This window comes from Mirounga angustirostris, unplaced genomic scaffold (genome assembly GCF_029215605.1).
Source record: "Mirounga angustirostris isolate CCGP_5_RB_7025 unplaced genomic scaffold, mMirAng1.0.hap1 SCAF_10, whole genome shotgun sequence".
NCBI lineage: Eukaryota > Metazoa > Chordata > Mammalia > Carnivora > Phocidae > Mirounga > Mirounga angustirostris.
Window position 1 is genome coordinate 117,891,971 of NW_026991718.1, and position 27,872 is coordinate 117,919,842.

Here is a 27,872-nt window from a genome sequence, read left to right on the forward strand (position 1 = left end):
TCCCTCCGTGATTCCAACATCCTGCCAAGGTTGACAGCCACTTACTGGGTTCCGAGGGTTCTCTGTAAACTGAATATAAAAATGAAAACCCATCTCTCCGCTCTCCTAGTGACCCTGAAACTCCCAGTGTTGCAGGACTGAGCTCACCTGCTAGCTGAAAACATCTGGTGCTCCCTCGGCACCTCTATGGGGCTCCCACCATGTGCAAACATTTCTGACTGTGCTCTTTGGGAAGAGGTCAAAGAAAGGTCACTTCCCTCAAAAGCACGAGGACGTGGGAAAAAATACACACACAAATACATGCAAGTCTTGTACAAAAGGAGTTTCGCAGACCAGGAAACTGACCTTCTGGAAGGGGAAATGACCGCCCAGCAAGTTCACGGTGGAGCCAGGACCCGTAGCCAGCGTGCCTTTCTACCACTCTGGCTCGTTTTCCCCTGAGTCCATGCTGCACTTGCTGCACGTCTCTTGGTTGGGCCTGGCCCGCCGCCAACACCTTCACCAGCCACCTAGCAAGGCTCACCGGGGGCCAGGCATCGGACTCGGTATCTGCTAAATGAATGAATGTAGCTGGCCCAACACCTGCCCACTGGCTGGCGTTAAGAACCAGTGGCTCAGATAACCTTGAAAATGAATCCCTTTGAGCTGGATTAGCTCATTTTCCCATAGACTCAGGAGTCTCTGGGCCTTTCTTCTTCTGGAGTCCTAGCTTTACATCAGAGCAAACCTATAATGCACCCCAATTCTACCTTCCGTGTCATGTATATATAACAATGAGTTCACTTGAGCTGCACTTGACCAGTTAAACAAAAGTTATTGTAGATATTTAATTCTATATTTATAAATACTCACGTTTCAGATTTTATGTATTGGGGCCAATCCATTTATTCTTGGGTCCTCAGACATTTCCAGTGGTCTGTTAGAATGCTCCTTGGCCTTGGACTGTACCCTAATGTCTCACAGACTGTAGCTGAACTCAAAATAAAGGGCAGGCCTTTCCTGCCTGGGGACAGAGGCTTGGAGGACACGGTCAGTGTTGATTTCAAAGGACCAGTTAGCTTCTTTGGGGGAAAACGTCACTGCGATACAATTCATATATCATACAATTCACCCATTTAAAGTGTACAATCCAGTGGATTCTGGTATATTCATGGTTGGGCAACCAAGCACCTCATCAGTTTTAAAACCTTTTCATCACCCTGCCAAAAAATCTAGTGTCCTTTATCATTCATGCTCCGCTTCGCAGACCAGGAAACTGACCCTCTGGAAGGGGAAATGACCAACTCCAGACAACCGCTGATCTACTATCTGTCTCTAGAGATTTGCCTCTTCTGAACATTTCACAGCAACGGAATCACGCAGTGTGTGGTCTTGTGTCTGGTTTCTTTCACGTGGCACAATGTTTTCAAGGTTTATCCATGCTGTGGCATGTGTCAGAACTCCATTCCTTTTGATGCCCAAATAATACTGCGTGGTATGGATATACTGCATTTTATTCACCCATTCATCATTTGATGGACATTTGGGTTATTTCCACTCTGGGGCTAGTATGAAGAGTGCTACCATGAAGGTTCGTGTACAGGTTTGGGTGCATGTATGCTTCTATTTCTCTCGGGTGTGGACCTACCAGTGGAATTTCTGGACCATCTGGTAACTCTGCGTTGAACATTGTGAGGAACTGGCAGACTGTTTTTGAAAGCAACTACACCATTTTACATTTCCACCAGCGATGTATGAGCTTTCTCATTTCTTCACATCCTTGCCAACACTTGTTATTGCCTGTCTTTTTGATTATAGCCATCCTATTAAGTTTGAAATTGTGCCTCATTGTGGCTTTGATCTGCATTTCCTCTATGGCTGATGATACTGTGTATGTCCTCATGTACTTACTGGCCACTTATATATCTTCTTCGGAGAAATATCTATTCAGATTCTTTGTCAAATTTTTAATTGATTTATCTACCTTTTTATTACTGAGTTGTAAGAGTTCCTTATATATTTTAGATACAAGACCTTATCAGATATACTATTTGCAAGAATTTCCTCCCATCTTGTGGGTTATTGTATTAGTTTGCTAGGGCTGCTGTAACAAAATAGCACATTCTGGGTGACTTAAACCACAGAAATTTCTTTCTCACAGTTCTAGAGGCTAGAGGTCCAAGATCAAGGTGTCTGGAGATATGGTTCCTTCCAAGGTTTCCCTCCTTGGCCTGTAGATAGCCATCTCCTCCATGTGTCTTCATGAGGTCATCGCTCTATGGATACGTCCCTGATGTCTTTTCCTCCTCTTTAAAGGACACTAGTCGTACTGGATTCAGGCCCCACATTATGGGCCTCAGTTTATTTTTATTTTTTATTTTTTTACGATTTTTTTGAAAGAATTTTTTTTTTTCATTTGAGATAGAGATACAGAGTAAGAGAGAAAGCAGGAGCAGTGGGGAGGGGCAGAGGAGGAGGGAGAAGCCGACTCGCCGCTGAGCAGGGAGCCCGATGCGGGGCTCGATCCCAGGACCTGGAGATCATGACCTGAGCCGAAGGCAGACGCTTAACCGTCTGAGCCACCCAGGTGTCCCTGGGCCTCAGTTTAATTTAATCACCTCTTTAGAGACCTTATTACCTAATACAGTTACATTCTGAGATACTGGGGGTTGGGACTTCCACATGTGAAATTTGGGGGGGGGACACAATTCTGCCCATAACAGTTATCTTTTCACTTTCTTGGTGGTGTCCCAACTTTTGTAACACAGAAGTTTTTTTTGTTTGTTTGTTTGTTTTATCAAGTCTGACTTACCTATTTTTTTTCTGTGTTGCTTGTGCTTTAGGTGCCATATGTAAGAAGCCATTACTTAATCCATGGTCACAATTCATGCTAATGTTTTCTTATGAGTGTTTCACAGTTTTAGCTCTTACATGTCAGTCTGGTCTGTTTTGAGTTCATTTCTGTATATGGTGTGAGGTAGGGGTCTGTCCTCCTTCTTTTGCAGATGGAAATCTGTTTGTCCCAGCACCATTAGTCGAAAAGACTATTTTTTTCCTCATTAAATTGTGTTCTCACTCTTGTTAAAAATCAGTTGGTTGTAAGTGTAAGGGTTTATATCTGGACTCTCAGTTTTATTCCATTGATCAATATGTCTATCCTTGTATCCATACTACACTGTCTTGATCACTGTAGCTGTGCAGTAAGTTTTGAAATCAGGAAGCATGAGTCCTCCACCTTATTCTGAGTGCACTTGAACTTTTGGTATCAAACATGGTGAGAGCTGTGAATGAACAGTAGAGCATGGGGTTTGGGGCCCATCCTCAAGGCTTCATGTCAGGAACACAGGCTCCAAGTTTGACACCTGCCTTGGAGAGATGGATTCCCGCCCTCTCAGCCCACAGCTCCTCATGACAAATCAACGGAAACATTCTGCAGAGAACAATGATCCCCTTGGGTTATTTTAAACATCACTTTATGTCTTCCCTACCTGCTCTGCTCCCTAATTGCTCTTTCTGAAACAGTGTCATTCACAACTGGATTATTAATGAACTTACAGGGAGCCCAGGGGATGAATGAGGGAGGGGGCTTTCGGGGGAGGCCTGGGGGGGCCTGAGGGCCTGGAACAAGGCCAGCCCTGAGGTTTTCACTTCCCCAAGAAAGTTTACTGAGTTTCCTTAGCAAACAGGAAATCACTAAACTCAGGTTACACTGTCCACCTCAAAAGAACATTGCAAGTGTGTGATGACCCAGAGGAATTCTTTAAACCAGACTGCTGGGACTTGAAATAACTGTGCAGCACCCCAAAACTCCCCAAACTTAAACCTTGTCTGCACCCCCACTGGCTGACCCTGGGCTGCCTAGGGCTCGAAGCTGAGGCTGAGAAAGCTCAGGAAACAAGGCCCTTTGTGGAGAAGAGAATTCTATTGTTCTAAAGCCAGTGTTCAGGGAGTGTGGATTCTAGAGAATGTTTTGGTATGGGTTTTTCCCTTTGTTAACTTTCTCTTCTCTTTTTGGGGGGTGGGGAGGGGAGTAGGGCCCTCTCTAGAGCAACTTAAAAATAGTTAAATCCATTATCTTGTTTAAAAAAAAAAAAAAAAAGATGGTGCTCAGAGGGCTGGGGCCTTGAGCCCCAGAAAGAGGCTTGAACTGGAGGATAGAAGGCACCTCGGCGTGTTTTGCTTTTCATTTTCGCCATTACATCTCTGGAGAGCAGCCCCTGTCTGGGTCCTGCACACCTCAAGCAGTGACAGTTGTCAGCGGAGGTACGACCACTTCCTTCCTCCTGAGCCTCACCTCCTTTCTTCTCAGAAAGAGGAAATGATAGGAGGCCACTTCGCAGGCCACAGCCCCCAAACTCCCACTGATCTCCCCGCCCCTCTTCTCAGCTGGGGAACCTGCCCCGGCTAACACGTCCCCAGGGCAAGGCCTAGTTGGGCTCCTTAACGTCCAAGGAAGCCTTCAGATTCAGGCTGTGCAGGCCCTCAAGGTAGGAGACCTGACTTTCTGGCACTGGTACTAATTCTGGGTGACCTCGGGCAGGTTACTGCTCCCCTCTGGGCTTCATGACGCCCTTCCGTTGAATGGGAGCAAGAACACAGTCGTGGGCTTCCCCCTTTCCGCGTTTGGTGGTAGTGAGGAGGGGGCGTGAGGAGGGGGGAAGCCCATCGGGAAGACTGGCCGTGTCCCATCGCCTTCGATTGCCCGCTGCTCAAAGGAGGGGGCCGCACCGCCCTGGGGCGCCGGCACCCTTGGGCGAGCTCCCTCGCCAGGCAGAGGAGCCGGGCGAGCGTGCCCACCCACTTCCCGCGAGCTCAGGCCCCGCCTACGGGGCGGAGCCGAGGGGCGGCGCGGAGGCTGGCGGCCGGGCTCAGCCCGCTTCTGTCGCCGCACGGGCAGCTGCGGCTCGGGGACGGACTGACGGAGCCAGGGCCGGAGCCGCTCGGGGCCGGGCGAGGGAGAGCGGGTGAGTTCCCCGGCGGCACCGCCCCTGCCTGCTGGACCCGGCGGGGATGAGGATCGCGGCGGGGAGGTGGTCCCAGCCGCCGAAGGTCTGGCTGGGGGTGTGCGGGCGCGTGGGCCAAGGGCCGGCGGCTGGAGGGAATTGGGGGAGGGGGCACTGGAACGGCGGGTGCCGGGAGCGCAGGCCAGGGAGTCGGGCTGGAGGGGGGGCGTTCTCCGGGTCTGGCGCGCCGACGACGAGGCCGGGGTGGGGGGCGCACCGGCAGGCTGTTGGCTGGGGCCGCCGTGGCCCGATCTTGGGGCAGCCTGTGGGATTTCGGCTGCTTCTGCCGGGGGGCGCAAGGCCGGGAAGCGGGAGCCACAACCAGCACCAAACAGCCCGGGCGCCCAGCCTCGGGGCCCGGCATGGGGGTGCCGCCCCCTCGCGTGGTGGCGCCAGGACCCCGCAGGGAGCGCTCCTGCCCCGGCGGGAAAGGTCCCCAGGGCAGGCACCCCCGCGTGCGGACCCGCCCCGCCGCCGGCTCCCGCTGACAGCGCCCGCTGGACCCGGGAGACCCCGCGCGCTTCTTCCCCGTGAGAGGTGCGCCCGGCCTCTCCAAAGGGCCTCCGTGCGCGGGCTGCTGGGTCCCCCGCGCCAGGAGCGCACCTCTCCTCCCGAGTCCCGCGCCCCGACTCCGGCCGGAGGAGCGCCCCCGAGCGCCTGGGATGGGCAGAACCCGTGCAGCGCGCCCCGGGGAGGTCGCGCAGAGGGTCTCCCCAAGGTCATCAGGAGCGCCCAGGCTGAGCTGCCCAGACCTCCCCGAGTGGAAAGCAGGGACGGGGAGGCGCCTGCTTCCCGCCTCCTTCCCTGATGCAGACTCCCTCCCTCCTCCACCACCTCCCTCTGTCCGGACCCGGCTTCGCGGGAGCTGCTGCTGATGCCGCTCCCGGCCCCGAGCGGATGACTGAGCCTAGGCGAGCTCCGAATCCGGTGCTCCCGGGAGGGCCGCGCGAAAAGCCTGGGCCGCGGTGCTCCCGGGCACCTCGGGAGCGGAGAGAGAGGTGGCTGCATAAGCGCTCCTCAGAACCGAAAGCCGAGCTGCTTGCGCGCCCATGTGATTGGCTTCCACATAATGGGCCCCTGTTCTCGCTGTCAGAAGCGCCCACCAGCTCCCCGCGGCCGCGGGCACCAGGTGCCGCCTCTGAATCGCCCTCTGTGGAGGACCCAGGGCCCTGAGGTGCCAGGCGCCCTTTCCCGCAGGGCTCTCTCGGGAAGGGGCCTGTCGTTAGCCGCCTGAACCCCCGTGGTACTTTCCTGTGTGCCCTGCCATTTCCTGCGGCTGGTGAGACACCGAGGGGGGGAAACCCTCCATCTGGGAGGCCTCCCCCTAGGCTGGTAATAAAGCGCCTTAGCTCAGCCGGTGACTAGCGCTCCGCGGGAGGGCAAGGCACTTGGCCTCTGGTAGCCTCAGTTGCCTCTAGGAAATGGGGCTAATGATCAGGCAGTGGGCAGAGGTGGTGAGGGGCCCCGTGTGAAGTGCGTGGTGCAGTGGAGCAGGACAGGAGGAATGCTCTTAGGTAAATACTGGCGACTTTCATAATGGTTTTGAGCGGGGCGTGTCTCTTCTTTTAGGCAGGAGCAGAAGTGGAGTTCTGGTGGGTGGTTCTGCAGGGGCGGGGGGAGTTTCCACATCTTCCCTCAGCTCCAGCGGTAAAGTTCCAGCCTGCAGGCGGCTTGTGGGCCCTGGTGGGTCCTTTCAGCTCCCTGCCTGCTCACAGGGCAGTCCTACACACATCCCTCAGCGCCCACCCCTTCCCTCCCACCTGCCACCAGGATGTTGGAGGCAAGATGTCACCCAGGGACTCCGACGTTCAACTCTGCACCTTCCCCTCAGTTGGGAGTCTACCCAACAGTGTCCCTCACCCTGAAACCTTTCTGACCCCTCTCCTGGTCCCAGCCTCTGGAGTGTCTCCTTCAGGAAGGCCAGCCCATCCTTCCTATTCCTCTCTCAATCTCCTCTCACTGGGACGTTCACCTGCATGTCTCTGGTTAGTGTGTTGGGGCTCCTTGCATCCTGGTGCTCTCTGGACCTCCTCTGCATGCATGCAAGGACATGCAGGCAAGGCCAATGTCAGTACTTGGTGCTGGAGTGAAGGTTAAATTCTAATCTAGCCGTTAAGTCTGTTTGGGAGCCTGAGTGACATGGGGGAAGAGGATGCTAACACAGGAAGGTGGGATGTCCCCTGAGGCAAGAACCTTGCTGCAGAGCCCATTCAGACTCTTTGGAAACTAGGGCCTCGGGTTCTTCTCAAAGCCAGCTCCATCCCCAGAGTGACCTTTCTCTGGCCAACAGAGGTTGCAGCTAGCCTGGTTTTGCAGATAGCAGAAGGCACATTCCTGGATTCATGCGCTGTGCTTGGACCCTCTGGAACCCCACCCAACCTTGCCCCTTCCCCCAACTAGCTGCCCCAGTCTGCACCCTGCCTGCACCCAGGACTTGAACCATTTGGTGTATAGTGGGTCCCACAGGCATTTTTCCAGCAGAGACCAGGACATCCTTCTTTCCCTGAGCACATCTTAGAGATTGGGCTCAAGGAGAGCTCCAACAAACAAGCCTGCCTCCTACAGAAAGCTACAAAGTAAGAAGAGCAAGGGCACCAGACAGGTCTAGTTCAAATGATAGCTCTATCCTTAAAAGCTCTGTGATGCTAGGTAAATTATTTACCCTCTCTGAGTCCTGGTTTTCTCATCTGTAGAATGGCAGCAATAATAATGTCTACGTCGTGGGGTTGTGAGGATTCTGTGAGACTGTAAGGCATAGAAGGTGCTTAGGACAGCACCCGGTGCGGGCAGGAATGCAGGAAATGACTATTGTCACCAGCACCACCATTTCCTCCTTTGCTCTGGGCTGTCAGAGGTCCTACCGCCTCCAGTCTGGGGGTGTCAGGCCTCTTCTGCCTCTCCCTCTCAGGACTGGGGAAGCCTCTCGGCTGGGGAGGCCTGATTCCTGGGAACTGGAGACCAGCCGGGGCCTGTCCCCAGGAAGTCTGTGAGTTAGCCTCTCCCCACCCGGGCTGCCGTTTCTCAGGGTTTGTGGATTCATTCACTAGATATTTACCCCATTCTAGACCTTGTACTTAGGATGGGATTTCAAGATGAATCAAGCAGCTCAGGGCCCCCTCTGCGAGGGAGAGGCCGGCCTGGAAACTGAGATCAAGGACAGTGTGGGAGAACAGCCTCACTGACAAGAAGAGGAGTAGAGAGTAGAGCGGCGGATGGACCGGTGGCCCGGGCCAGCAGACCCAGATTTCACTCCTGACTCTGCTGCCTCGCTGCTGGGGGATGATGGGCAGATGCTCAGCTCAGGGCCTTTTAGACATTAATCAGAGCTTTGCACATGTTAGTTGCTATTATTACTAGTCTATGATGACCAGTAACAGGTGGGCAAACTTTGCTGTGGGAGCACAGCTGAGGTCTTCAGAGACAATTTTCCAGGTGGCAGGTAGCAGGGGGCGGGCAGGCTGAGCAGAGAGAGCAGCTTGCACAAATGCACAGGGACTCGAAAGTGCAGCAGGGTGTCTCTGAGAGCGATGGGTGGGAGGGGCAGCTGGAACACCATCACCATGGGGCGTCGCGGAGGCAGGGCGGCAGGCGAGGCCAGGGCGATGGGCAGAGGCCATCCCGCCAAGGGGTCCCAAGTGATTAAACGCTCGCTGATCCGAAGCAGGCATCCTGCGGCCCGTGGAGGGTCGTCTGACTGCACACCCGAGGAAGTCCACGATTAACTTCGGCACGGGAGGGCTGGCCTGCACTCCTCTGTCAATAGGTAACCGTCCCTTCTTCCTTCTCCTGGGAAAGCACGGAGATCCCCTCGTTCTTCCTACTGCTTCTCCTACTTCTGCACCTGTTTCTCCCTTCCTGGGACTCAGTTTCTTTCTTTCTTTTTTTTTTTTTTTTAAGATTTTATTTATTTATGTGACAGAGAGAGACACAGTGAGAGAGGGAACACAAGCAGGGGGAGTGGGAGAGGGAGAAGCAGGCTCCCCACCGAGCAGGGAGCCCGATGCGGGGCTCGATCCCAGGACCCCGGGATCATGACCTGAGCCGAAGGCAGACGCTTAACGACTGAGCCACTCAGGCGCCCCTGGGACTCGGTTTCTTATCTGAAGGAAGGGGATGTGGGTGGAAGAAGTGTCGTGATTTGGCTCCTTATTGATTATAATATTGTACCAAGTGCTTTCCTGGATGCTGGTCACCGTCCAAGGTCTTTGCTTGCATTGCCATGGAATCCTCATAGTGACTTACTGAAGTGGATGCATTTATCCCCGTTGCACAGAAGGGGACACTGAGGCACCGAGGGTGAGGCGATTTGCTGAAGGGCATGCAGCTCCTAAGTGGCAGGAATTCATGTGTGGGGGTCTCCGAAGCTGCTATGTGCTGTCCTGTACCATTTCACTCATGCTCCTTCTAAATATCTAAAGCTGACTGCAGAACGTCCGACTTCTTTCACTGTCTACCGTTGGATGCTGGGCAGTAGGCACCTTGGAGATGGGTCACAGTGGGGTGTGCTCTAGGTAACTGGACACTGCCCCATTCTCTCCCTGCCCTGATTTTTGGGGAGGCCCTGGGTGCAGGCACGTGGCAAAGGGGAGGAGGTGTTCCTGCATGTCTCAGAGTTCAGGGTGGCATTTCTCGGCCCCGCAGGGTCCCCCAAACATGCCTTGAGGCAGGCAGTTTGCAACATGATTGAAGTGCCAGGTGGTGGTTGAGTTCCCCCGTGACCCCCAGGAAGGAATGAGCCTTTTAGGATGGCCAGTCAGAGCATCACGTGACCCTACCTGTTTTCAGAAGGCAATGGCTCAAATTTCCTTTTCCTTTTCCGAGGCAGACTTTAGATTCAAATCCCAGTTCTGCCTTCCACTGGCTTTGGGACCTTGGGTGATTTCTTCACTTTCTTGAGCCTTTATTTCTTCATCTGCAAATACAGATACGTATATATGCTATTCGGTGTCGTCATAAAGATTTGTAACCATACAAAGAATATCTGGCTTCCATGTCGTAGATAATACGTTGGTGTAATATCCACAACATTGACCTCCATGGTACTTATCGTAATTGTGATGATCTGGTTATTTGGGGCTATTACTCTTTTAGTCTGTCTCATCCACTAGACCAGTGGTTCACATCTGGGAGCAGTTTGGGCCCCAGGAGTCCTTTGGGAATGTCTGGAGACATTTTTGGTTGTCACAACTGGGGAGGTAAAGAGGGGGAGAGCTAGTGGGTACAGGCCAGGCAGGGATGCTGCTCAATTTCTTACATTGCACAGGATGGCCCCTCACCGCAAAGGACTACCCGATCCCAAATACCAATAGTGCCGAGGCCAAGAAAAGTTGCATAGGACTATGAGCCCCATAAGGTCAGTGACTGTGTCTAATTCATTCAGCTCTGTGTCCCCAGTTGCCCAGCATGAAGCCCGGTACACGGCAGACAATCTATATGCATTAAAGGGATGAATGAGGACTTGGAAGGCCTTGTGTCCCCTGGAGTCCCAGAGGTTTGGCTTGTAGGACATTTTGAATGGGCAGAAGAGATTTAGATGAACCTGAATGATAAACGGCCAATGGGTAATTCAGGCCAAAGATATTCCGACCAAGCTATTTTCCTTCCCAAGCAGGTGCTGGGGGGCCCAAATGATCATTGCTGCAGTTATCAGTGCATTCTGGTCATGTGGATACGGGACCCACCTTTATCTGGACAAGCAGGCTGGGGCAGGGGGACGTCGGTGCTGACAAGGTCCTGTCGCCCGGGCCCTTGGGATTTGCCAAGCTGGGGCACAGCTGCTGTTACCTTCCTGTTTTTCCCTTTCTGGTGGAATGAAGGAAACCCACTGAATGGCTGTTTTCCCACTGACATTTACAGCAATGTGATCGGCCTTGGATTAATGAGGTCAAGCTCCAGTGTGAAATCTGCCCGATAACTTGAAGCCTGGCCAACAGGAAGACGTGGCTTGTTTTCTTTGGGCCATTGGATGTCTTTGGATGGCTTTGGCCAGGGAAGCAGGGGCCACAGCTCTGTACAAAAGGAGGGAATGTTTCATGCCCCAGAATTATAGAGCTGGCGTTGTTGTCTCTTGTTCAACTTACTGGGAAGGTTTATTTTAACGGGGACTCAGAAAGAAGGAACTCGTTTAAGCAGAGGTTCACCGTGGGCCCCAGCTGGCTGCTGAGCATGGATCTGGGCTATGAAAGCCTGTTTCTCTGGGGCTCTCTGAGGGTTTGAAGGAGAATATTGGCCCCAAAGGGCGCTTGGACAGGTTAGAGGGGCACATGCAGATGCAGGGAGGGACCTTGGACGTATGCCTCAAACTTGCTCATGAACCATCTTGGGGTTCCTGTAAAATGCGGAATCTCCTTCAGTAGGTCTGAGTCCTGCGAGTCTGCATTTGTAACAAGCTCCCAAGGGGGAGCCAGTCCGCTGGCTTGTGAACTGCACTTCGAGTAGCAAGGGTCTGGGGAACCCCATGTTTACAGGTGAGGGGTCCCTGGTGTGAGCCACACAAACACGAGAGCGTTCCGCCTGCTACGCCTGTTGGCCCAGGCATCTGCTGTGCTTAGCAGGCTCGCAGACGCGCATGTTTATTGCTGCCCTTCTCTGTGTGCCCGGGTCTGGGACCGAACATGGAAGTGAGGCTGCTTGTTCCCAAGAGCAAGAACAGGTGTGACTAGGGCTTCCAGCAACGTGTGTCCAGGGACACACTGTTCCTGGGTCACCTGATCACCCGGGGCTTGTTAAACGTACAGATCCCCGGGCCCTCGCCCAACCCAGCTGTATCCCAACTGGCTGGGCCCTGGGAATCTGTATTTTTTTTTTTTTTTAAGATTTTATTTATTTATTTATTAGAGAGCAAGCGAGAGAGAAACAGCATGAGAGAGGAGAGGGCCAGAGGGAGAAGCAGGCTCCCCACTGAGCCGGGAGCCCGATGTGGGACTCGATCCCAGGACCCTGGGATCATGACCTGAGCCGAAGGCAGTCGCTTAACCAACTGAGCCACCCAGGCACCCGGAATCTGTATTTTTAAAAAGTGGGTCAGGTGCTTCTGATTCTCGGCCAGGCTGGCGGAGGGGGTGCCGGCAGGAAGCAGCGGCGGCGGCGTGTGCAAGTGCGTTGCTCAGCGGGCGCGGTGTGGAAGCTTGTAAAGTTGTGTTCAGCTCCGCGGCACCTGGCGGAGGGAGGGGCCCAAACCTAGCCTGCTCCGCTTGCCAAGCTCCGCACCCTGCCGGGTTGCATCTGTCTGGAAGGAAGGGCACCTTTTTTTAAATAGTAATAATAATCATCAACATTTGGTACTGATTGTGAGCCAAGCACTGTCTATTGAACCGTTTTAGTCTTCCTGGCAAACCGAAGAGGTGGCATACCACTACCCCAATTTTACCGCTTAGGAAAGTGAGGCACAGAGAGGTTCAGCGACTTGCCCCAGGTCACACAGCCATTAAGTACAGGAGTCAGGATTCGAATACGGGACATCTGGCTTCAAGGTCCTTGCACTTAAATCATTACACTCTCTGGCTTTCCTTTGGGCAAAAATGCTGTTGTGTTTTGTGGGGCTGTCCCAACTCTGAGGGAGTGCCTTTTTGGATTTCTTTCCCAGATGGGGGAAAGGCTCTCAGGGACCTTGGCTGCTCCTGGAGTCAGACCTGGCTTTGATCCCCACATCTACCACTTCCTGTAATCTTGAGCAAGTTACTCATTCACCTCACTGAGCCTCAATCCCCTACGTGTAGAATAAGAATAATAATAGCATGAGATGATGTGACTAACCATCTAGCTCCGCACACAGGATGCCCTTGATACATATCAGCAATGCTTACTATGTTAGCATCGGCCCGGGGTAAGGTAGATGGCTTCAGAGCAGAGGGGATAGGTGTGCAGAGCCCTGTGTCATATATGTCCCTGGAGGGTGAGCGGGGGTTGCTTTGCTCACCCAGGTTACTTACTTATGTCTATGACTTACCGAGGCATCCTTTCCTTTGCTTCTTGGCCCTGGTTGGAGGCCCCATGTCCATGCCAGTCTGGTGAGTTCTCAGAATTTCTTGGCTCCCAGACTGACTCAGAGTCTCAGTCAGAACTGGCCTTATTTCCTCTCCTCCCAGAGCAAGTAAAAGGCACGCATGCTCACACTTCATTTTCTTCAGGGCTCTTGGCCCTTCTTGGTGACTGGTCCTGTGTCCAGGCTCCTTTCTGGAACTCTGTAGACATCATTGGCTCCCCCATGAACTGAACAGAGAGCCAATGTTGCCTTACAGACATTGCCTATTGCCTTATAAATAGGGAAGATTTCCCCCCAAATTTCATTAGTTTTCTTCTTTCACATATAAAGCCAAGCTTTTGTTTTCTTATTGCTGTATTTTATGCTTTTTAATTATAAAAAGAATACAAAATCATTATTAGCATCCAAACAGTACAGAAATGTGGAAAACAGAAAGTAAAATGTTCCCAGCCCTCATCCCCAGCCACTCATTGCTTTTCCCCAGAAGGAATCCCTGGATTTTTTTTTTTTAATCTTTCCATAAATTTCTTATATACATACAAACCCATATTCATTTATGTGTCTATCCTTTTTTCTCTTTAACACACCTCTACAGCACTCTTGTGAAGCTTCCTTTCTCCGCTGGGAGCGCATGTCAACATGTAGAGATACATAGCTCGGTCTTCAGGGCTGTGCGGTATTACAGTAATAAACACGTGTCTTAATGGATTTTCTAGTTCCTTGTGACAGTTAAGATTGTTTCCAGTTTTTTCTTACTACAGCTATGGTGCTGCAATATCCCTCTGGTGCGGAGTATCTCTTTGTCCACTAGCGCGAGGTTATCCCTGTGGAAATTTCCCTGCGGTTTGAACTGTGATGGGCATTGTCAAATTGTCCTCCCAAGAGTCCAGGCCACTTTCTATTCCCTCAACAGCGTGTGCGAATGAATGCCTCTTTCCCCATCCCCTTCTCCAACACCGTGTGGTAAGCCACTTTGATTTTTGCTGGTCTGATAGGAGTAACTGGAAAGAATGTTTCTGAGTCAGGTGCCACATTAATACAGATTTTATAACCTTTTAGATGGTGCCTACATAAGGATTGTTAAATATTCAAGAACTACATTTTACCTGGCTTATGATTGGAATTAGAGATATAAGATTAAATGAAGCTGGTTTCTGCCCTCAAGTTGATCCCTGTATCCTGGAGGAAGCAGACACGTGGAAAAATCAAATCAAAACAAAACAGTGCGGTTCAAGTTTGCCAGAGGAATGCATAAGCTAAGCTAACTCTTGCTCGAGAAACTCTAACTTCATGAATACACAAATGAATTTGTAAAATACGGTATACACTATGTCCTGGGGGAAGAGGGGTACTTGAAATCCTCAGAAGAAAATGACTTGGTTAGAAGCAGAAGAATCCTGCAGCTTACCCCTAGTGGGGAAAGCAGAAGAGGTGGGCAGTGAGGAAGCGGGGTGGGGGGGTGGGGGGTGAGGGGAGACTAGGTGATTTTCAGGGAGTCACTTTGGTGGTTTCTGGCTTTACTAATAGAAGCCCATCAGTCCAAGGAAGGTGGTGCAGAAACCCAGCTGAGTTTGTAGCGCTCATTACCCATCACTCATACCCAGGCAAATGTGTACGTTAGTGCAGAAACAGTGAGAGCAAAAGAGCTGGAAGCTGGATTTGAACCCACAACCCTGGGGCTCACAGAGGCTGGCATTGCCTGGCAGGAGTACCTCCCCCAGGAGGTACAAGGACGCGGGCTCCGGACGGTGCCCGCTGTAGGGCAGATGCACAGAATGGGTGTTCAGTGAATGAGAGGACATCAAAGATGTCTCTGTCTCGTAAAGGGGCCTCCTACTCGAAGAGAACCAATTAGAAAGGGGTATGATCCCCTAATCTATCTACCCGTGGGGAGCCACACCTTAGCTATACGTTTTCTTTGGGTCACTGTCCCGTATCTCTTCATTCTCCTGGGACGGCTTAAGAACAATACAAAGCAGGGGACAGTTGAGAAGAACTGAAACTGCGCTTTTACAACAGATCACCTAAGCGGGGGCACACAGAGCCCGTTGGACGGCATGCAGAGTCGAAAAGAGACCTTGAAGCCAGGGACAATCCTATGCTGCTCCCACCCCACCCCCACCCCGTGGAAGGCAAGGCAGGGGCCTGGGAGGTGTGTCCTGGGTCGGGCCCTCGGTATGCCCCCACATCCCCCATCAGCCAGATCTGTTGTGTCTGGTTTGATTCTCCAGTGCTGGTTCCAAGCCAGGATCACTCCTTATGATCCAAGGATGGAATAATCTCAGTGAATTTTCAGTCCCTGGGTCTCCTGCCCTACTGTCCACCGTCTCCCACGGAATACCTACTGGGTGCTGGGGTGGCTGTGTGGTGGGTTGTAAAGGTGGATGATGTATATCCCTTGCCTTTCGAGAGCATCTGATCCAAGGGAAGAGGCAGATCTGAAACTAACAATTACTACAAAGTTCAGAGCGCCGCAGGAGAGATGTGGTCATGTGCCCTAGAACTGGAGAGGAGGAGAAAGAAACCCATTTGGCACAGGGCAGATAAAGATCAACCCGGAGGGAAGAAAAGGAGCATTGAGACAGTATTGTGTAAGTGAGACAAGGCGAATGTTGAGCACGTGCCTGGAAAGCACTTAAGGGATGACAGATACCATCATCCCAGGATTTGTACCAGCTCTCAAAGAACGAGGAGTTTGCCAGGTAAAGGGAAAGAAGGGTATTGCTATCCCATGGAACGGAATGAATGAAGGTGAAGAGAGTGGGGTATGTGGTGGTGTGAAAATTGTGGGGGTTTCGTAGCAGAGAAATCTAAGTCTGTGTCTCCCAATCCTGGTTTCTAGTTGTGACTTTGGGCATGTCAAGATGAGCCTCCATGTCCTAATCTGCCGATTAGGGATAATCCTATCTGTTTTTAACGGCTGATTGTGGGGATTAAAGTTAATTTGTGTGTGGTAGATGGCACATAGCAGAGTCTCAGCATATGGGGGCTACCATTGCAGAGGTGTGAATCCATCAGTCTGGTTCAGTGTAGCTGGAAAATGGAGTGTTAGCGGGTTGGGGATGGGGAGGGAGGTTGGGATGGCCAGAGATAAAGCTAAAACATCAAGGCCAGATACCAGATGGGCTGGACTGTGAGGCTGAGGAGTTTAGACCTGGCTCTGGAGACAACAAGGAGGCATTAGCATTAAAGGCTTCCTTACGAGGGCAATCCTACAGGATCAGACCTAGTTTCAGAATGAACGCTCTGCCAGTGGGATGCATGATGGGTTGGAAGGTGAAGAATGAAGATGAGGGAACCACTTTGGGAAATGCTGCATTCCACGATCCTGTCTTGGCAACCCAAGGCTCACATTAGCCTAGAAGAAGTTCTTTTTTTTTTTTTTTTTTTTTTTTAAAGATTTTATTTATTTATTTTGATAGAGAGAGAGAGAGACAGCAAGAGAGGGAACACAAGCGGGGGGTGGGGGTGGGGGGTGGGAAAGGGAGAAGCAGGCTTCCCGCCGAGCAGGGAGCCCGATGTGGGGCTCCATCCCAGGACCCTGGGATCACAACCCGAGCCGAAGGCAGACGCTTAACGACTGAGCCACCCAGGCGCCCCTAGAAGAAGTTCTAGTAAGTCCTGCAGTCAGGCACTTTATGGAGAGGCAGATTAAGGCAGTGAGCAAGAACATGGCCTTCGGTGTCAAGGCCAATGTGGATGTGAATCCTAGCCCTGTTGCTTATTATTTAACCTCACTGAGCTGTAGTTAACCCTTCTGTAAAATGACAGTTAACAGTACCTTCCTCATAGGCTGGTTGTGATGATGAATGAGATTGTGTAGATAAAGCACTCAGCTTAGCTCTAGGAAGTCAGTAGGTGCTCAAAAAAAGTTGATAATTAGAATTTTTAAATTTATATATTTGACCATGAAACCCCTTCTCCATGTAACACCTGTTGACCATCCTTGGAGCTCCTGGTGTTCTACAGAAAACATCTTGCTTTAGACCTTTCTGGAGAAACAGCACCTCTTTTTGCTCCAAGAGATAGTAAGGAGCATCGCCAAGTTCTAACACGGTGTGGTTCTTGGATGTACATTAGACCCAACCAGGGAGCTTTCAAAAATGTCAATGCTTGGCTGCACCTGGAACCAATTAAACTAGAGGTGGGACCCACACATCAGTATTTTTCCCTAAATTTAATGATTTATTAAAGTAAAACAAATATAGGAAAGCACACAAACCTTAAGTGAATGAATCTTTCACAAACTGAACATGCCCATGTAGCCCATACCCTGCTTAAAAAACAGAGTATTGCTAGTATTCCTGCAACCCCTTTTACGTTCCTTTCCAGAAGCTCCTCCACCCCCAAACCACAATCCTGATGAGTTTTAGATGCATTTTGCCTGTTGTTGAATTTCACGCACATGGAATTCCAGAACATGCTTTGTTGTGTGTGTCCGGTGGTTAACATTGTGAGAGTCCTCCATACTGACGAGTGAGTAATTTTGAATTGCTCATTGTCTTTGCTGTACAATGTTCCCTTGTGTGATTGTACCGTAATTCTTTTCCACACTATTGTTGGTGGGCATTTTGGATAGTTTACACACTTTAGCACAATTACAAACAGTGCTGTTAACATTCTTACAAATGGCTTTTTGTGAGTGTATACAGAAATTTCTGTTGGGTATATTTCTAGGAAGGAAATTGCTAGATTAAAGCTGCCGAGCAGTTTTTAAAAGTGGTTATACCAATTTATATTCCCAGTGTATAAGAATTCTTGCCAACAATTGCTATTTTCTGTCTTAAAAGTTTGTTTGTTTGTTTGTTTTGGCCATTCTGGTGGATATATAGTAGTCTCACTCTGTGATCTTAATCTATGTTCCTAGCATCTCCAGGTGATTCCATTGCATAACCAAGTTTGCAAAACTCTTTCCTTTTTTTTTCCCCCAAGATTTTATTTATTTATTTAAGAGAGAGAGCATGAGCAGGGGAAGAGGGAGAAAGAGAAGCAGACTCCCCACTAAGCAAGGAACCTGACGCTGGGCTCAATCCCAGGACCCTGAGCCAAAGGCAGATGCTTAACTGACTGAGCCACCCAGGTGCCCCTGTGAACTGCTTTCCTAACAGATTTTGAAAAAGCAAAATACCCTTTAGTGGAACTGGATAAAGAAGGGTTACAGTGGCCAGTGCCTCCCCTTCGACTCCCTCTGATGTCTGTACCCAGAGTTTTGTATTGACCTGATCTGTGTAATCAGCCAGTGGAGGATGCTTTTGCTGTGGAAGGGAAGTGCAGAGGTGCACCAAAGCTGACAGCCTGCCCCTTGTTCCTGTGTGCTTGATGTGGGGCACATGGTGCCATCAGGAATGATCTGGAAACTGGAAAGAGGCCATGGAGGGACTTCACTCTCTTCTTCCAATTTAAGACCTGAAAGAGAAGGGGAGGACTCGAGGAGTGGCTAGTGGTCTACACAGATGTCAGGTGAAAGATCTGGTCTTGGGCGCCTGGGTGGCTCAGTTGGTTAAGCGACTGCCTTCAGCTCAGGTCATGATCCTGGAGTCCCTGGATCGAGTCCTGCATCGGGCTCCCTGCTCGGCAGGGAGTCTGCTTCTCCCTCTGACCCTCCCCCCTCTCATGTGCTCTCTCTCTCTTTCATTCTGTCTCAAATAAAAAAAAAAAAAGAAAGAAAGAAAGATCTGGTCTTTGGGACCAGAGTTTAAGGTTTTGTGTTGTGTTTTTGCTCCTCAAAGTTTGCCCGATACCTGGCACTTGGAAGGTACTCAAAATACGGTCACTGTGAAACAAACTGAGGGTTCTAGAGGGGAGGGGGTTGGGGGATGGGTTAGCCTGGTGATAAGTATTAAAGAGGGCACATACTGAATGGAGCACTGGGTGTTATAGGCAAACAATGAATCATGGAACACTACATCAAAAACTAATGATGTAATGTATGGTGATTAACATAACATAATAAAAAAAAATACTGTCACTGAAGTCAAGATGAGAGAGAACTACGTGACTGTCCCAAGGGGAAAGCACAACTCACGTGGTTGCAGAGAAAGGCGTTGGTGGGGATTTAGCAGATCTGATAGCTTTGGTTCTCTTCTTTGTAGTGTCTGCATTGTGGCCAATACTTTCTATTTGCTCATTTATTTTCCCTTACACCCTCGAGCAAAGTTAGAGTAGCTGCTTTAAATCCTTATCTTTTAACTCCAACATCTGGGGGCATCTTGGGGTAGATCTCTGTTGATTGCCTTTCCTCTTGAGTTTGGGTCACCTTTTCCTGTTTGTTTTTAAATTTTTTTTCTAGTAATTTTGGATTATATTCTGAACATTATGAGTGAGACTTGAAGAGACTGTTAATTTTATTATGTTCCTCAGAACAGTAATGATTTCCTTTGTTTTATCAGGCAGTTAACTTGACCAAACTCAAACTCAAAACTCAATTTCCCCTGCGTGGGCAACAGCTCAAAATCTTTGTTCAGTTCCTTTGGCCTGAGTTGAACTGCTGGGAACCTGTCCCGTAAATGCACAATTCAGGGAGATTTGGGTGGAGTTTATACTCAGAATTTGGGGCTACTGTTCTGTGGCTCTTTTCTGAGACACCTCTCCTCATTTTCCGGGTGTAGTTACCGAATTCTGCCCCCTAATTGCTCAGACAGGAAGAGTGAAGTTGTAGCTACCATACACATTAATTGGGGCTTGTCCTTGGTGAAAACCCTATAAAAACATGGAAGTCGCTCTTTCTTTCTTTTAAGTGTTGACTCCCCTCTATTTTCCATGTTTGTAGTTGAACAAACTTAGTGCCTTCTAATAGATTATGTGTGTGTGTGTATGTGTATGTGTGTGTGTTTTATAGTTATATGTGAGAGGGTAGGTCCAAAAAGAACCTCTCTCCCATTACTAAAAGCAGAAACTTTCTTTTTTTCTTTTTTTTTTAAAAGATTTTATTTATTTATTTGACAGAGAGACACAGCGAGAGAGGGAACACAAGCAGGGGGAGTGGGAGAGGGAGAAGCAGGCTTCCCGCTGAGCAGGGAGCCCGATGTGGGGCTCGATCCCAGGACCCTGGGATCATGACCTGAGCCGAAGGCAGACGCTTAACGACTGAGCCACCCAGGCACCCCTAAAAGCAGAAACTTTCTGATCAATGGTTCATTTAGGGACCCTAAGAGCCCCCTTATTTTATGGAAATAAATAGAGTAGATGGCAATAAATGTTTGTTTATTGAATAAATGCATGAGGCTTTAAATAAAAAAAAAAAAATGGAAGTGAATTGGGGAGAAAATTGCCAAAAGAAAAATCCCGAGACCGGCTACACCTGGATGGCTCCAGGTATCAAGTAGGGAGGGTGTCCGATAATTTGCTGGAGACAATGTTGGGTGGAGGATGGCAATAATATTAGGGCTCCGGATTGCTGAGGATAGACCACAGTGGCTCACAAAATGAACCTGAGTTTTCAACACGGGATGACAAACTCAGTTGTGACAGTAACATCACTTTCATGGGGTCGAGTCCATGGCTTACAGAGAACTTGCGATGTTGAGTGGAAAGACAGCTGGTCAGAGGGGAGGCAGAGGTATGCCTGGAGTTCTGTGCCCTCCCGAGGAGCTGAGGAGAGGGAATCAAAGTGAAGGAACTCTGGCTGGAGATCAAAGAGCAGAGGAAGTAATGTCCAGGCAGTCCCACTATAGCTTGCTCCTCTCTGCATGGTGACCTGGGAGGTCACGGACCCAGTACGGAGAGACTTCAAAGACTACATAATGCACGGAAATGTCTTTTACCAAAACGCAGAGCATCTGGAGACTTCCTGACTTATTCTACCGAATTTCATCTCTCAGGGAGTAGAGGAGAGAGGACAGTTGCTGGGATGAATCTGGCTCAGGAGCCGCTGGGTGAAGTAAAAATGAGAAAGTGCCTCCCCAGAAAGGGAATGCTGAGCCCACAGGGGTTTGGAAGACAGGTTTTATGAAATTTAAGGGTGTGATTACAGTTGACCCTTGAACAACATGGGTTGAACTGCATTGGTCTGCATAACTGTGGATTTTTTTCCCCATACGGCACAGTCCTGTAAATGTATCTTCTCTTATGACTTTCTTATTTATTTATTTATTTTTAGATTTTATTTATTTATTTGACAGAGAGAGAGACAGCGAGAGGGGAAACACAAGCAGGGGGAGTGGGAGCAGGAGAAGCAGGCTTCCCGCAGAGCAAGGAGCGTGATGCGGGGCTCCATCCCGGGGCCCTGGGATCATGACCTGAGCCGAAGGCCGACGCTTAACGACTGAGCCACCCAGGCGCCCCTTTTAGGACTTTCTTATTAACATGTTCTCTCTAGCTTACTTTATTGCAAGGATACAGGATATAATACATATAACATACAGAAGCTGTGTTTATGTTATGTTATGTTAGCAGGAAGGCTTCCGGTCAGCAGTGGGTGATTACTAGTTAAGTTTTTGGAGAGTCAAAAGGTGTTATGTGGATTTTTGAAAGTGGGGGGGTCAGTACCCCTACCCCCTGCATTGCTCGAGGGTCAACTGTACATATATTTCCTGTCCCAGCCTCCAAAAGTAACGATAGCTCCAACAGTCAGGGAAGTTATGGCTTTAATCAGTTATCCTCACTCTGCATAGGTTTTCTTTTTCCTCCTTCATGGGTTCCTCTTCTTGCTACCAGTCAAGCTTCTGTGGGCCATCTTCCCTGTCTGACATTTTTTTTCTCTTCTTTTCAAGTAGGGAAGATATTAAAAATACTAAACCATCACGGCACAGGCTTAGACCAATCAGAAGAGAGGCTAGCCTCAGCAGCCAGAATATGAGCTCTTCTTACCAGCTCCTTACCTCTGAATCTTTGTCTTCTGCTCTTTGAAATGGGGACGACACTTCCACTGCCGGGTTGGCACAATGGTCCGAGAGCTACAGGGAAAGAGCCTGACAAGTGGAAGGTGTGCTGTGGACAGAAGCTGTCCTTGGTACCCTGCACTCTCTCTCTGGGTTGATTTCATCTACACATTGTATAGCTTTTCTGATGCTACTCCTTAGTTTCATTAGGTCTATATTTTTTTTTCTAAAGATTTTTTAAAAAGATTTTATTTATTTATTTGAGAGAGAGAGAATGAGAGAGAGCACACGAGACGGGGGAGGGTCAGAGGGAGAAGCAGACTCCCTGCCGAGCAGGGAGCCCGATGCGGGACTTGATCCAGGGACTCCAGGATCATGACCTGAGCCGAAGGCAGTCGCTTAACCAACTGAGCCACCCAAGCACCCTTTTCTAAAGATTTTATTTATTTATTTTAGAGAGAGAGAGAGGGAGAGAAAGAGAGGATGTGAGCGGCGGGAGGAGCAGAGGGAGAGGGACAAGCAGACTCTGTGCAGAGTCTCCACAACCCCGAGATCCCACTGGAACCAAAACCAAGAGTTGGATGCCCAACCGACTGAGCCACCCGGGTGCCCCACATTAGGTCTATGTTTTACTGTATGTTGACTTCAGCAAGTGAAGTCTTGCATTTCATGAGGAAGATTTTTTAAAGCAATTAAGGTTCTTTCAGGGTTTTCCCTAGTTCTTTCTTCTCCTTCTCCTTTTATGTGTGTAGACTTCGGAATTAAGTGGACCTGGGTTCACATCCCAGCTCCACCCCTCACTGGCTGCGCCACTCAAGGTGTCCGCTCTCCACTGTGCTCTTCCTCCTCGTTCTTCCTTCCTCCAGTGTGGGACTTTCTCCTTCAAGTCTAGCACTCTGTTTTTTACTGTCCTCGCTTCCTTGGAATATTCTCTAAACCTCAGTGAGCAAACAATATGAAAAACTCTTTAAAATTCCCACCCCTGCTACTTCCAATTGGCTCAGAAGACCCCTGGTCCAAGGGGAGGAGAGAGCTTGCTAGTTTCGGAAGTGGAGAGAGGGGTCTTGTTAGGAAGCAGACCATGGTCCCCTTCCTCCTTTATGTTGGCAGTGGTGTGGGACCCATGATGCTTGGAACGGATGAGAAGGTGATCCCTGGATGGTAGTAGTGTCTTTGCCCCTCCTCCTGCAGGAATGGACGCCGTCCAGTTACCAGGGGAATGTGTCATCTCCCCGGCTCCAGGGACAGAGCTGAGCCAGGTGGCAGTCAGCTGTGGGAGTTGCCTTCCTTTGCTTGAGCTGGCTCCGCATACTGCTTCCTAGAGTCCGGATCTAGTCAATTTAAGGGATGGAGTAATGGAGTACAATTCTTCCTTCTACCCCCTTGAAGTTATTAGAGAATAGAGGGAGTTATTAGAGAAATTCCTACTGGAACCTAAGACAGTCTTGATTCTTGTCTACCACAGAGGCCACAGTGATTTTGTATTGTTGTTTGGGTGATATATTGGGATTTGAGGGGCCCTTCCACTCAATCTGATAACTGTCTAGATGTTTGTGTTTAAGACTCGAGGATTTTGAGCCCTGGCGCAAAGGCAAGTATTGAAATCCAAGGTTAGGCAAGCATGATGTAGAGCAGAGCTGCACACCCAGTATGCATGCAAGCCACTCTCCACTGCTTTCCCCATGGCAGACATTACCACTCGACCACACCGCTCATTCCTCCTGTCGTCACACACACACACACACACACACACACACACACACACACACACACGGCCCCAGAACCCCTCCCCTCACAGTGCTCCAGGTGGCCATCACCAACTCAAGAGTTGGTGCCACAGAGGAAAGCTCAGCCCAAGATGTCACGCGGAAAGAGAGAGGCAGAGGACACAGGCCACTCTGGGCTTGGCCAGTGTGAGTGGCCATCCCCTGTTTGATAAATGTGTAACCAAGGAGGGTGTTTTGTGGCCACAGGTGGCCTCCTTTGGAAATTGATCCTTCCAGCTGCAAAGGGAGTTTTTTCTCTCCCTGCAAAGAGAGGGGGTGGACCACACTCCCTCAAGCCTGGAGAAACAGTATGTGTAATTTGACTCCTGTTTCCCCGCGCTTAGCTGTTACATAAGCTTCTTTAGAGCCTGGCTGTTGGGTGTAGCACCGAGACTGACTAATGTTCGTAGACCTCATGTCAGCTCTGTGTGTGCCCCATCCTTGGCACCTTCCCTCTGGCCCCTGCAGCCTCCCCCACACTTGACATTCTTATCGACAAGCATGTGGGCCTCTCTGTGGGTTCAGGTTCACGGGGAGAAGCTCAGCATGAAAAACTGGTGTGTTCATGGGTTTTCCTTCACCTGCTTGAGCTGTGGTTTCCTTTGAAGTTTTCTTGGAGTTGAGCCCGAGAAAGCTGTCTCACCATCATAGGCAAGAAGGAATCCAAAACATCATCAACCAGTATCTACTCCAAATGGCCCTTACAGTCTAGCTAGCCAGGTGGTTACCAAGTTCCAGGCTGCAAAGATGCGTGAGGGGTACTTGCTCCTAATACAGGTGATCTGTCTACCAGGCCAGGACTGGGGCTCACTGGGCCAGTCCCACCCACCAGCCCACATGGGTGGTAGACCTTCTCTGTCAGCAGCCTCACGAATGGCCTTGGAGTTCCTGGTGGTGGGACCCCAACACTGTGCCATGGCTGGGTTTTGCACAATTGTCAGTGTTGGGCAATTTTTCCTCTGGCCAGGCTGATCCTACCTCTTCATTTTGCCTGTCCAGGATCTCAGCTCTGCCCTCTAGAGACTTGGAAAATAGCTCATGGCTTTTGTTAAGGCCTGGTCCTATACTGCCAAAATGGCCCAGCCAGTTCCGTCAGAGGTCTGCTGGGCTCTGATCATCCCCAGTGCGGGACACAATTCTTTTCCCAAGAAAGTTCAAGTCGCACTAATTACTTGACCCCTCCTTGTTCTTGTTGAACGGTGGGTGTTGAATCCTGACACCCTCCCCTGGCCGGATCCCCCTCAAAGTCTTGCCAAATTGGGTCATAGTAAATGGGCGTCAAGAGACAGTGACAAGTCGGGGGCCAAGCCCAGGGCCACCACTCGGAGGTCTGAATGAAGGAGCACAGCTGGGAGAGGCAGACTTGAGGAGCAGGCCCTTGGGGACCTGAGTCCCCCAACAGACTTAAAACCAGAATGCCTGTGTGGGATGACTGTGCTTAAAGTCTAGAAGGTACATCCCAGAAGGGCTAGGATAGTGGGTCCATAAAATCCCATGAGGATGGGCTTGAGGGTGACAAGGCCAATTTCTAACTCAGATATTTGGAACACCAAAGGCCCCAGAAGTCTCTTTGCTCATGGGTAAAACATTTGTATACTGGGGTGGCGGCGGGGGGGCGGTGATGCTGTTATTCAAAGCAGTGTGTTGTGTGCGGGTGGGGGCATACATCCTTTAGGAGAGAAAGTCGGTCCCAAGTGAGCTCCTAGGAGGAGGGAAAGCCAACGCTGTTTGTTTTGTTTTGGTCTTCTCCTCGAGCTCAGCCGCACAGGAAGCACGAGGAGAGAGCACTCTCGGGCTTCCTCTAGGCTGAGGCCAATATTGTGTGGAGAAGAATAGCTGAAGAACAAGAAAAAAAATCTTAACATTTTCTTTTGACGGTGTGAACTTTGAGACACTGTCTGACTCATGTTTTAAAGACTCTTCAATTTGAATTCACCTTCCTCCGTGTTGTTTTTCGCAAGGCACTAGGCTCGAGTCCAAAGATGTGTCAACCAGCTGCCCCCCTGGGATTGAGGAGTCTCAAGGCCCTGGGCCCCCTTCTCCCCTCTGAGGGGGTGGGGCTGCTTTGGCCTTCCCACCCTTCCTCAAGGCTGGCCTTCAGCTGGGGGACGCGGGGCGGGGGGGGGGGCGGAAGTGGCCATATCTGGAACTGTGCCCCCAGCAAGAGGCCACTCACCCTGCTTCAGACAACAGTCCCTTCTGGGGTCCCCATTCCTGCACCCGGAAAAGCAGCATTGCTGTCTGTTAGGGTACTTTGGGCTACAGGGAGCTAAATTCAGTTCAACTAGCTTGAATAATAAAGAGGATTTTGTTGTTTTGGATCACCGAAGTCGAGAAGCCCCTAAGTGAAAGGACCCCATTTCCTCCCCTCCTCTGACTCCCAAGTATTGGCTTCACCCCTAGGCTGGCTTCCGGCTGCAACTGGGCTTCATGCTTCCACGTCAGGGGCAATGGGAAAAGAGAGTTACTGACTGGGGCCAGTGTAGGTCGTGTGCCTCCCCCCAGCCAATCAGCAGGGCTGGGCAGAGGCCTTTGCTGACAGGTTCTGGCCAATCAGGGCCCAGCCCAGAGTAATGCTAGGGCAGCTACAAAGACCACCAGCAGTCTGTGTCTTTTAGCGGACCCTTGCCTCTCTTTCTTTTCCTGTTCCCCCAGAGGCATATCATTGCCCGATCAGCACCCCTGTAATGGTCTTCTTTTTCATTTTCAAGGAGGAGGGGGTTCTATAGAGTGTCCTCCCCAGTCCCTCGTCCACCCCAGCACACTTCCTCACCCTTTCCCCTCGAGGCTCAGCTTTCTGGAGGGCAGCCCCTGCTTCCCTAGACGTGCGCTGACTTGGTTTCTCCTTGAGCAGACAGCAAGGGTTAGCGGATGCACCAAGAGGAATCAAGCTCAGACTTTTTCAACAGGAACCAGACGCTGAATCAAGGCTCACCCCAAATGCCTGTCCTGCCCCACTGAGGTCAAGTGGCTTGGCCTCAGACTTCCCGCTGCCCACAATCAGACTATTTTGTTTCATCTGCCCGACCTCATACAGCCACTTGTGGGAAAATTAAGTACCCTGCCCTATTTCCCCCTTGCTTCTGATTTCTCTTCTCATATCACACACACTTCCTGGATATAATCTCACCTCAACCTGGCCTCTGCAGACCATTTCCACATCTGCCTCGTCAGCCTGGCTGCTCCACTGGCTCGTGGCCCCACGTGCCCAGTTCTCTGCGGGATGGTCTGTATGGATGCTCCCACAAAACACCGGGCTCAGTATCTCTCCACGGAGCTGGTTTTCCTCCACATGAGGTCCCCCTTGGGGATCCCCTGACTCAGACTCCGAGATAAGTGTTGATGATGTTGCTCTCCCAGGTCCTGACAGTTGGGGCTGCGTCCCTAACACCATCCCGGGTTTCCTCTGGAAGTGCGGACAGGTGCGCCCGGGTCTCAGAGGGGGCCAGGCCATAGCCCTTAGGAGGCAGGACTTCTGTGGGCTGCCCCAGCACCCAGACAGGTGCCCTGTCTTGGGGGCCGCCCAGCTGCTGTGTTAGCAGCACGATGGCAATTCTTTAATTAGACCAAGCAGGGTTTTCTCGGACAGGGGTGGGAGGAGGTGTGTGGGTCTATTGGGGGAAACTAGGTCACCTGAAAACCAGCAGTCAAGAGGGAGCTGTCCTGGAGCCCCAGCTCCAGGGAACCCAGAGGGGTGAGGAAGGAGGGGGCTGGCAGGGAGAGCAGAGTTAGAGGAAAATGTGCTCTGGCCCCTTTTACTGGCCCTTGGGAGGCATTGTCCTCGCCTTGCTCCAGGGGGCTGGGCAACTGCCCTTAATTCCTTCCTCCTGAACAAACTGCCCTAGTCAAGGAGGGCATTGCAGTGAGTCCCTTCTGTCTGCCTGGGGCCTGCTACCATGGGGCCCAGGGAGGGAGTACTGCCCTGGGAATCAGACCCATGGCTTGAGGTTCTGCTCAGTCTCTGTTTCCTTGAAGCATGTTCCCCACTCCCTCGTGCCTCTGTTTTGTCTTCCATCCAATCATCAGGGACTGTGCCTGTCTTCTGCCCTGCTGTACTCCTAGCCCTTAGCACAGTCCTGGCATGTGCTAGATGCCAGATAGATATTTGTCAGATGAAATCGTCAATTCATATGAGTGTTTCTCTTATAAAATTGTCATTGAGGATCAGTAGCCAGGTGGATTTCCCAAATGCCAATCACTTACAGTTTTTGCCAACATTAAATCCCATCATTATTTCATTTTTTTTGGCTACCACCTTGCTAGATTTCCACTGAAGTAGATTTCTTTAAGAGCGAAATTTTATATCACAGCCATAAGTAAA

General features: G+C 50.5%; 1 protein-coding gene across 3 annotated transcripts in view; it reads left to right on the forward strand.

The window, feature by feature from the left end:
- The first annotated feature begins 4,832 nt into the window (after window positions 1–4,832).
- The window catches only part of PPP1R16B (protein phosphatase 1 regulatory subunit 16B), a 94,952-nt gene continuing 71,912 nt past the window's right edge, over window positions 4,833–27,872 (forward strand). For all 3 annotated transcript variants that reach the window (XM_045885764.3, XM_045885765.3, XM_064573168.1), the window contains exon 1: window positions 4,833–4,943. The gene's annotated coding sequence lies outside the window, so the exon portion shown is untranslated. The remainder of the gene's footprint in view (window positions 4,944–27,872) is intronic.